Raw genomic sequence first — 7,757 nt, 5'->3', positions numbered from 1 at the left:
AAGGTTTTCTTCTAATTTTCATCAAAACGGCTGCCTCTTCCAATCTCTTAGGTAGCAAAGTAAATGGAAAAAGAACCTTCTTAAACAAGCTAAATCAAGACCACTATTTTAAAAGGTTTAAAAGAAAGAAGACGACGGTATTTGAAGTGAGAGAAACAAATGCCTTCTGAAGCTTAAACTAAATCCCCTGAGAAGTGGGGGTAAGCAGATGGATGCCTTTTCTTCCCCCAGAGCACCTCTAGATCCCTTGCTGGCTCATACTAGCTAAGAAATAAGAAAGAGGCAAGTTTAAAACTACATTCATCTTCTGCAAGAAGAAGCTGAGAACTTTGAAGGCATTTTTTTTTCATCATTCTTTTTCTTGCAGCCCCAATTACTCTAGGTATTTCTGAGTTTCTGGCCATTAAAGATGCTTTTTAAATAGAACTTGGATGGTCACACAAGCAACCTTCTCACCAAGCCCAGGTTGATGTGGATGAAACAAATGCCCCTTTAGGACACTGGGTTTTGGAAGGGAGCCCTTTTTCAGGTCCAACTGCAACCTTTTACAGGATTAAGGGTGCAAAGAAAAAGAGACAGAAGTTCATTTAACCTTTCCATAATTGTGTTACCAGTATTTGCTTGCCACCTTTCAGTGTATCTCCCTTACCCTCAGTAGCTTCTCAGTCTGGATTGTACTGATGGACGAAGGCCACCTTAGCTGGCAGGAAATAATCTGGCTCCTGAGCTGAATTTTAGGATAAGGTGATTCATGGTAAGCTAGATCTTTGTGCTTCTCTTAAATCTCCTGCAGAGAATGCCATGTAGGACCAAATTACACAGCCTTTAACAATAAGGCCCTTGGAGGCCCTCAAATGAAGACAAGGGGTGGCTGGGAGTACTGTCTATTTTTGGGAAGGAGAATTGTTCACTGAGAGCTTGAATTCTATAGGAAGGACTCGGAGGAAAGTCAAGGAAAAAAAAATGTGTTCTTTGCCTGGAAAGCTTTACCTTGGGAATCTTTTAACCACACTAATGACTTTAAGTGCGAAAAATTACAGAGGCCTGATTTTAAAACATTTTTGTTGTTGATTTTTGAGTAGATAATTTGACCAAATTATGTGAATATGGAATGAATTACCAAGCTTCCCTCTTGATTTCTGAGTATATTTCTCCATTGTGCATATGAAAGAAAATTTCAAAAGAGCAAAATTAGTGACAACTTCACTGTCTTTCATAAAAATAAAACACAATCCTTTCTGAGCTGGAATACCCCAGCCCAGCTAAAGCTGTGTCTTGAGCACGAGTGGCTCTTACACTGGTAAGAATTTGCTTGTGGAAGATAATGTACAGGATCTGAGCTGGTTGTGAAGATTGGTGAACTCCTTACACACACGCCATGACCTTAAAGTGAGCTCTTTGCACAAGAGGAATGTCTGTTACTAGCATGCAGTATTTTTCTATAGAGGGATATAAAATAGGATGCACGTTATCATTTCATAATTATTCTTGTCCGTTCCATGATATAAGTATGTTTTGTAAGTATTGGCTGTCAAAGACCGTTTTCATTCACTTCAACCAGAAAAAAAAAATTGTAAACATTATACAATGGCCATAAAAGAGTTAAAACGTGGTGGAGCTGTCATTTCCCTATCTGTAGTAAGTAGCCTCTATGTAGCTTTTTCCACAGAATTTTCAGAAGAATAGACTAAATGGTGAGATTAATAAATTAGATTAAATGTACATGAAAATGTCTGCCAGTTGCAGCCACTATGTAGGTGCTCAATATATATATTTTTCTTCCTTCTAAACAGGTTGGAAATTTTTTCAACCTCATCAAGATTATTTATTGTATTTCTGTAGAAAAAGTCTTTGAATAAAGGAAAAGAACCCTCCATATAGCAGTATAGCCTTAGTAAGATATATCCTCATTTGAGAAGAACATAAAGCACATTTTTTTTTTTTTTGGAAATAACTGTCTTCTAGAATGAAGGTTAGTAATGCTTGAGCAATTTTTTCTCTTTTTTAAAAAATTTTAATCCCGGTATAGGTAACATACAGTGTTATATTAGTTTCGGGTGTAGAATATAATGACTCAACAATTCTGTAGATTACTCAGTGCTTATCATGACAAGTGTACTCTTTAAATTTTTTTTTTTTACTTTTTTTTTTTTTTTTTTTTTTTTTTGAGAGACAGAGCACAACCAGGGGAGGGGCAGAGAGAGAGGGAGATACAGAATCCAAAGCAGGCTCCAGTCTCTGAGCTGTTAGCACAGAGCCTGACCCGGGGCTCGAACCCACAAACTGCGAGATCATGCCCTGAACTGAAGTCGGGCACTTAACCAATTGAACCCCCCAGGTGCCCCAAGTGTGCTTTTAATTTCCTTTACCTGTTTTATCCATCCCCTCACCCACCTTCTCCCTGGTATCTATCAATTTATTCTTATAGTTATGAGTCTGGTCTTTTTATTTGTTTCTTTTTTTTTTTCTTTGTTTTGTTTCTCAAATTCTACATGTGAGTGAAATCATATGGTATTTGTTTTTCACTGACTGACTTGTTTCACTTAACATTATACCCTTTGGATCCATCCATATAAGGGATCCATTATGCCCTTTGGATCCATCCTTTGCAAATGGAATGATTTTATTCTTTTTTAAGGCTAAGTAATATTCCATTATTTATTCTTTATCCATTCATCTATCATTGGATATTTGGGCTGCTTCCATAATTTGGCTGTTATAAATAACACTGCAATAGGATAGGGGTGCTTGTATCTTTTTGAATTAGTGTTTTTGTGTTCTTTGGATAATACCCAGTAGTGAAATTATTGGATCATATGGTAGTTCTGTTTTTATTTTTTTGAGGAACCTCATACTATTTTCCATAGTGGCTGCACCAATTTACATTCTCACCAACAGTGCAAAGAGTTCCTTTTTCTTTACCTCCTTCCTCACCATTACTTGTTGTTTCTTGTGTTTTTGATCTTACCCATTCTGACATGTATCAGGCAATATCTCATTGTGCTTTTTTTTATGTTTATTTATTTAGAGAGAGAGTGCACGCAGGGGGTGGGGGGGGGGCATAGAGGGATAGAGAGAGAATCCCAAGCAGGGTCCACACTGTCAGTGCACAGCCCAATGTGAGGCTTGAACTCAAGAACCATGAGATCATGACTTGAGCCGAAACCAAGAGTCAGACACTTCACCAACTGAGCCACCCAGGTGTCCCTCTCATTGTGGTTTTGATTTCCATTTCCCTGATAATGATTGATGTTGAGCATCTTTTCATGTGACTGTTGGCCATCTCTATGTCATCTTTGGAGAAATATTTGTGCATATCTTCTGCCCATTTTTAATTGGATTATTTGTTCTTTTGGTGTTGAGTTGTATAAGTTCTTTGTAAATTTTGGATACTAACCCTTTTGGATATGTCATTTGCAAATATCTTCTCCCATTCATTAAGTTGTCTTTTCAGTTTACTGACTAGTTCCTTTGCTGTGCAGAACTTTATTTCGATGTAGTCCCAATAGTTCAGTTTTGCTTTTATTTCCCTCACCTCAAGAGACATATTTAGAAATATTGGTAAAGCCAATGAAGAAATTACTGCCGGTGCTTTCTTCTGGGTCTCACATTGAGATCTTTAATCCATTTTGAGTACATTTTTGCATGTGGTGAAAGAAAGTAGTCCAGGTTCATTCTTCTGCATACGGCTGTCCAGTCTTTTCAACACCAGGTATTGAACAGACTTTTCCCCCATGCATATTCTTACCTCCTTTGTGGAAGATTAATTGACCATATAATCATATGTTTATTTCTAGGCTCTCTATTGATCTATGTGTCTATTTTTGTAACAGTAACATAGTACTTTGATACTACGACTTTGTAGTATGTCTTGAAATATAGGATCTTAATACCTCAGTTTTGTTCTTTTTGAAGATTGTTTGGCCTTTTGGGGTCTTTTGTGGTTTCATACAAAATTTTAGGATTATTTATTCTAGTTCTGTGAAAAATGATGTTGGTGTTTTGATAAGGATTGCATTAAATTGTAGATTGCTTTGGGTAGTTTGGACATTTTAACAATATTTGTTCTTCCAGTCCATGAGCATGGAATATCTTTCCATTTATTTGTGTCTTCTTCAATTTCTTTCATCAGTGTTTTATAGTTTTCAGAGTACGGGTGTTTCAGCCCCTTGATTAAGTTTATTTCTAGGTATTTTATCAGTTTCAGTGCAATTGTAAATGGGATTGTTTTCTTAATTTCCCTCTCGGCTACTTTATTATTAGTGTGTAAAAATGCAAGTGATTTCTGTATAGTCATTTTGTATCCTGCGACCTTACTGAATTCATGTGTCAATTCTGATAGTTTTTTGTTGAAGTCTTTAGGGTTTTCTATAGGCAGTATCATGTCATCTGCAAATAGTGAAAGTTTTACTTCTTCCCTACCAATTTGGATGCCTTTAATTTCTTTTTGTTGTGTGATTGTTGTCGGTAGGACTTCCAGTACTGTGTTGAATAAATGTGGTGAGAGTGGACATCCTTGTAAAGGACATTCTTTTTCGACAAGGAGAACATGATGTCCTTTAGTCTTGGAAAGAGTTGCATAAAACACTCATGCCTATGAAGGAAAACAGGGATATGTGTAATGGAAATAAGGGACAAAAAAGAGCAAGAGTAATATAATTGATGGACTCCATATAATAGAGATAGAAAAATTGAATTTTGAAACTGGTATGTTGCCCAGTTGCAGACAAAGTTTGTCCAATAGGAAAGCTTCCTGACATTAGCATATTAACATTATTGCCAAGAATTGGTACAACTAATGTAGAAGCCAGCGTATTGAAGTGACTGATGCAGATCGTAAACACTGAAGCACAACAAAGAAGCCATAACAGAACAGAAACATGAGCCTACCTGCCTCTGCCCACAGGTAAGAAGGGATGTCAGCTAATGAAAAGGCCTATCAGGTGAGACAATTTGCATACTTCCTTTAATCCCCACAACTTCAGAAAGTAAGTATTACTATCACCATTTTAAAGAGAAAGAAACAGGTCACTTAATTTACCCAAGGGCCATCTGTTAAATAGGTGAACAAGAAATAGGACCTGGGTATATTTATCTCCAAAGTCAGACCTCTTACACTACAACCTTCCTTATTTTATAGTTTTGTCTGGTTTTTATTTTTAATACACTTAAAATAAGTGCAAGTGAATTTTGAAGTTCATACTATGAAATATTTTTTGCTCAGTGATTCAGTTGTCTTTGGAAAGTCCCATGTAAAATTATTACCTTCAGGTATTTCTAAAGATCTGAATCATATCTAAGTGGTCTAAGCTGATACTTGTCGTCAACCTTCAGATGACCTGACTGAACAGCACTGATAACTAAATATTTCTGTCAGCAACTTCTACAATGTAATGAAAATAGGCAGTAAAAGTGTCTTCAAAGATATACGATGCTTGAAGGCATTGGAATTTAATTATCATCACCATCATTGCCATTATCATCATCATGACTGCAATGGAATGAATATTTGTATTCCCCCCAAATTCAAACACTGAAATCCTAACCCCCAATGTGATGGTATTGGGAGGTGGGGCCCTTAGGAGGTAATTAGGTCATGAAGGTAGAGCCTTAATGAATGGGTTAAGTACCCTTGTCAAAGAGACCCCAGAGAGCTCCCTGGCCTCTTCCTCCATACAAAGACAATGAGACTTTGGCAGCAGGCAGCCCAGAGGAGGGCTTTCACCAGAACAACCAAGCTGGGACCCTGATCTCAGACTTCCATCCTTCAGAACTGTGAGAAATAAATCTCTGTTCTTTAGAACCCACCAGTTTAGGTACTCTGTTATATTAGCCCAAACTAAGATAATAATCATTATTTTTAGTCATTTAAGTGTAAACTGGTAAAACAGAAAAGTGGGGCTTCTGGACTTGAAGCCAGCGGCCAAGCAAGGCCTGCAGATCACTCTTCTCTCTCTCTCCTTAGCTGCATTGAGGGCAGGCACTCTGAAGAATTTCTGTGGTATGGGGGATCTATCTGGAGAACAACTGGGATAAGCTGTTGGTTATTTTTTGTGAGCTTTTTTTTTTAATGTTTATTTATTCTTGAGAGAGAGAGAGACAGACAGACAGACAGAGTGTGAGCAGGAGAGGGATAGGGAGAGAGGGAGACACAGAATCCGAAGCAGGCTCCAGGCTCTGAGCTCTCAGCACAGAGCCCGACTCGGGGCTCAAACTCACAAACTGCGAGATCATGACCTGAGCCAAAGTCAGACACTTAACCAAGTGAGGCATCCAGGCGCCCCAGGTTTATTTCTTTTTTAAAGAATTGTGGTAGGCTGCTAGATGTTATAGTTGTAAAGGTAAAGGTAATTCACATGTAGCTCTTTACCCCTCAAAGTGAACAATCAACATATTAAGTTTCTATTTCATAAGGAGTGATCAGCCTTCGTCCTTTATTGCTTTACCTTGAAGGCTTCTTTAGGTTACACTCAGTGTTGACATGTGGCTCTTTTGTGCATACCTCCATTTTTGGTGCTCACCTACACATTTACCTGAAAGATTCAGTATTGTGATACATGTAGCATGTACCTTGTCTGTTCTCTTATTGGCCAAAAATGGAGGGACCAAGGGGGATCTAGCTCTCTCTTCTCCCTTCTTCTCCTTTTCCTTTTGCAAATGATACAGTGTCTAAGCACATTTTCATTGTTTGGTATAGGGAAGAAAACAAATGATTAGTTTTTTCAGAAATGTACTTAATAGTTCTAGGTAGAAAACTACGTTATTTCCCAAGTTCTGAGCATATAACATGCCAGGCCCAGGACAGAACACCCTGTGGTTTCTGGCCAGGAGACCGTTTCCCTAAGTCACCATGCGCCCATGCAGTGTGTGCTGAGAGAGGTTACTACTCTTGCTCTCTTGTCTTCTCTTGGGCCAGACCACCAATGTCTGATATGGCTGTCGCAAGGAATTTAGAGAAGACACCATGTCAGGCCCTGATGTGGGCATTTGGTGACCTCCTGTATCCTGGAAAGTACCAGTTTTTCTGCAGTTCTGTTGCAAGTTCCTTTTCTCTAGGCTGTAGTCAGTCTGCTTAAATTCGTATCCTGCATTCTCCACTTTGATCGGTGTGACTCTGAGCGAGCCGCAGTTCCCTTGTCTGTACACTGTGAGTGAAAGCGCCACTGACTTGTACTTGCTCTGAGATGGAGTGAGTTCATGTGAGCGGCATGCCAGAACAGGTTTTGTCGAATAGTGTCTCTTCCATAACCAGGGTCTCCTTCACCACCACCATGATCATCATCAGCTCTCACTGGCAAACACCTTCCTACCGCTGGGGTGCACAACCTCATTTTGCATCTCCTTTCCCCCCATTTAATCTTTACCAAGGAAGTTTTGTTTATTTTATAGTTTTGTCCATCTCTTTGTGTTTTTAAACATTCTTTCTTTGGGTGATTCCAGTCCCTTCTGCCCTTAAATAATACACATGCATGAATAGTTTTTCCATTTACCTTTCTAAATGTATCTTTCCCCCCAGTATCAAGTACCATAATTCGGACTGCTGTCAACTGTTGCTTAGGTGTAACACCAAAACCTCAAACAAAACCTGCATAAGGTGAACTAATGGTTGATATTATCAGGCACTCTGCCAGCCTTCCAGAAGGAGCCCTTCCTGCTCAGGCCCCCATAATGACATGATAACCTCCATCTTCCACCACCTGTGCAATCCTTGGAACGGCTTTTAACTTTCCCTCCCACTTCAGATAGTTAAGATACCT

Source organism: Lynx canadensis, chromosome A1 (assembly GCF_007474595.2).
Source record: "Lynx canadensis isolate LIC74 chromosome A1, mLynCan4.pri.v2, whole genome shotgun sequence".
Lineage (NCBI taxonomy): Eukaryota > Metazoa > Chordata > Mammalia > Carnivora > Felidae > Lynx > Lynx canadensis.
The sequence above is the reverse complement of the archived record's forward strand: the minus strand, read 5'-3'. Positions refer to the sequence as shown.